Below are 3836 nucleotides of genomic sequence, written 5' to 3' on the forward strand. Positions count from 1 at the left end.
GTGTGGGGATTGGGGCGGGGATTTGTGTGTGTGTGTGTGTGTGTGTGTGTGTGGGGATTGGGGTGGGGATTTGTGTGTGTGTGTGTGTGTGTGGGGATTGGGGCGGGGATTTGTGTGTGTGTGTGTGTGTGTGTGGGGATTGGGGCGGGGATTTGTGTGTGTGTGTGTGTGTGTGGGGATTGGGGCAGGGATTTGTGTGTGTGTGTGTGTGTGTGGGGGGGGGGGATTGGGGCGGGGATTTGTGTGTGTGTGTGTGTGTGTGTGGGGATTGGGGCGGGGATTTGTGTGTGTGTGTGTGTGTGTGTGTGTGGGGATTGGGGCGGGGATTTGTGTGTGTGTGTGTGTGTGTGTGTGTGGGGATTGGGGCGGGGATTTGTGTGTGTGTGTGTGTGTGTGTGTGTGGGGATTGGGGCGGGGATTTGTGTGTGTGTGTGTGTGTGTGTGTGTGTGTGGGGATTGGGGCGGGGATTTGTGTGTGTGTGTGTGTGTGTGTGTGTGTGTGGGGGGGGGGGGGATTGGGGCGGGGATTTGTGTGTGTGTGTGTGTGTGGGGGGGGGGGATTGGGGCGGGGATTTGTGTGTGTGTGTGTGTGTGGGGGGGGGGATTGGGGCGGGGATTTGTGTGTGTGTGTGGGGGGATTGGGGCGGGGATTTGTGTGTGTGTGTGTGTGTGTGTGTGTGGGGATTGGGGCGGGGATTTGTGTGTGTGTTTGTGTGTGTGTGTGGGGATTGGGGCGGGGATTTGTGTGTGTGTGTGTGTGTGTGTGTGGGGATTGGGGCGGGGATTTGTGTGTGTGTGTGTGTGTGTGTGTGTGGGGATTGGGGCGGGGATTTGTGTGTGTGTGTGTGTGTGTGTGTGTGGGGATTGGGGCGGAGATTTGTGTGTGTGTGTGTGTGTGTGTGTGTGGGGATTGGGGCGGAGATTTGTGTGTGTGTGTGTGTGTGTGTGTGTGGGGATTGGGGCGGGGATTTGTGTGTGTGTGTGTGTGTGTGTGTGTGTGGGGATTGGGGCGGGGATTTGTGTGTGTGTGTGTGTGTGTGTGTGTGTGGGGATTGGGGCGGGGATTTGTGTGTGTGTGTGGGGGGGGGGATTGGGGCGGGGATTTGTGTGTGTGTGTGTGTGGGGGGGGGGATTGGGGCGGGGATTTGTGTGTGTGTGTGTGTGGGGATTGGGGCGGGGATTTGTGTGTGTGTGTGTGTGTGTGTGGGGATTGGGGCGGGGATTTGTGTGTGTGTGTGTGTGTGTGGGGATTGGGGCGGGGATTTGTGTGTGTGTGTGTGGGGATTGGGGCGGAGATTTGTGTGTGTGTGTGGGGATTGGGGCGGGGATTTGTGTGTGTGTGTGTGGGGATTGGGGCGGGGATTTGTGTGTGTGTGTGTGTGGGGATTGGGGCGGGGATTTGTGTGTGTGTGTGTGTGGGGATTGGGGCGGGGATTTGTGTGTGTGTGTGTGTGGGGATTGGGGCGGGGATTTGTGTGTGTGTGTGTGTGGGGATTGGGGCGGGGATTTGTGTGTGTGTGTGTGTGGGGATTGGGGCGGGGATTTGTGTGTGTGTGTGTGTGTGGGGATTGGGGCGGGGATTTGTGTGTGTGTGTGTGTGTGTGTGTGTGTGGGGATTGGGGCGGGGATTTGTGTGTGTGTGTGTGTGTGTGTGTGTGGGGATTGGGGCGGGGATTTGTGTGTGTGTGTGTGTGTGGGGATTGGGGCGGGGATTTGTGTGTGTGTGTGTGTGTGGGGGGGGGGGTTGGGGCGGGGATTTGTGTGTGTGTGTGTGTGTGGGGGGGGGGATTGGGGCGGGGATTTGTGTGTGTGTGTGTGTGTGTGTGGGGATTGGGGCGGGGATTTGTGTGTGTGTGTGTGTGTGTGTGTGGGGATTGGGGCGGGGATTTGTGTGTGTGTGTGTGTGTGTGTGTGGGATTGGGGCGGGGATTTGTGTGTGTGTGTGTGTGTGGGGGGGGGGGATTGGGGCGGGGATTTGTGTGTGTGTGTGTGTGTGTGTGGGGGGGGGGGATTGGGGCGGGGATTTGTGTGTGTGTGTGTGTGGGGCGGGGATTTGTGTGTGTGGGGGGGGGGGATTGGGGCGGGGATTTGTGTGTGTGTGTGGGGGGATTGGGGCGGGGATTTGTGTGTGTGTGTGTGTGGGGATTGGGGCGGGGATTTGTGTGTGTGTGTGTGTGGGGATTGGGGCGGGGATTTGTGTGTGTGGGGGGGGATTGGGGCGGGGATTTGTGTGTGTGTGTGTGGGGGGGGGGGATTGGGGCGGGGATTTGTGTGTGTGTGTGTGTGTGTGGGGGGGGGGATTGGGGCGGGGATTTGTGTGTGTGTGTGTGTGTGTGTGGGGATTGGGGCGGGGATTTGTGTGTGTGTGTGTGTGTGGGGGATTGGGGCGGGGATTTGTGTGTGTGTGTGTGTGTGGGGATTGGGGCGGGGATTTGTGTGTGTGTGTGTGTGGGGATTGGGGCGGGGATTTGTGTGTGTGTGTGTGTGTGTGTGTGGGGATTGGGGCGGGGATTTGTGTGTGTGTGTGTGGGGATTGGGGCGGGGATTTGTGTGTGTGTGTGTGTGGGGATTGGGGCGGGGATTTGTGTGTGTGTGTGTGGGATTGGGGCGGGATTTGTGTGTGTGTGTGTGTGTGTGTGGGGATTGGGGCGGGGATTTGTGTGTGTGGGGATTGGGGCGGGGATTTGTGTGTGTGTGGGGATTGGGGCGGGGATTTGTGTGTGTGTGTGTGTGTGGGGATTGGGGCGGGGATTTGTGTGTGTGTGTGTGTGTGGGGATTGGGGCGGGGATGTGTGTGTGTGTGTGTGGGGATTGGGGCGGGGATTTGTGTGTGTGTGGGGATTGGGGCGGGGATTTGTGTGTGTGTGTGTGTGTGGGGATTGGGGCGGGGATTTGTGTGTGTGTGTGTGTGTGTGGGGATTGGGGCGGGGATTTGTGTGTGTGTGTGTGTGTGTGTGTGGGGATTGGGGCGGGGATTTGTGTGTGTGTGTGTGTGTGTGTGTGGGGGATTGGGGCGGGGATTTGTGTGTGTGTGTGTGTGTGTGTGTGTGTGTGTGTGTGGGGGGGGGGGGATTGGGGCGGGGATTTGTGTGTGTGTGTGTGTGTGTGGGGGGGGGGGATTGGGGCGGGGATTTGTGTGTGTGTGTGGGGGGATTGGGGCGGGGATTTGTGTGTGTGTGTGTGTGTGTGTGTGTGTGTGGGGATTGGGGCGGGGATTTGTGTGTGTGTGTGTGTGTGTGTGTGTGGGGATTGGGGCGGGGATTTGTGTGTGTGTGTGTGTGTGTGTGTGGGGATTGGGGCGGGGATTTGTGTGTGTGTGTGTGTGTGTGTGTGTGTGGGGGGATTGGGGCGGAGATTTGTGTGTGTGTGTGTGTGTGTGTGTGTGGGGATTAGGGCGGGGATTTGTGTGTGTGTGTGTGTGTGTGTGGGGATTGGGGCGGGGATTTGTGTGTGTGTGTGTGTGTGTGTGTGTGTGGGGATTGGGGCGGGGATTTGTGTGTGTGTGTGTGTGTGGGGATTGGGGCGGGGATTTGTGTGTGTGTGTGTGTGTGTGTGGGGGGGGGGGGATTGGGGCGGGGATTTGTGTGTGTGTGTGTGGGGGGGGGGGGATTGGGGCGGGGATTTGTGTGTGTGTGTGTGTGGGGATTGGGGCGGGGATTTGTGTGTGTGTGTGTGTGTGTGTGTGGGGATTGGGGCGGGGATTTGTGTGTGTGTGTGTGGGGATTGGGGCGGAGATTTGTGTGTGTGTGTGTGGGATTGGGGCGGGGATTTGTGTGTGTGTGTGGGAATTGGGGCGGGGATTTGTGTGTGTGTGTGTGGGGATTGGGGCGGGGATT

This window comes from Silurus aristotelis, assembly GCF_946808225.1.
Source record: "Silurus aristotelis genome assembly, chromosome: 27".
NCBI classification, from domain to species: domain Eukaryota; kingdom Metazoa; phylum Chordata; class Actinopteri; order Siluriformes; family Siluridae; genus Silurus; species Silurus aristotelis.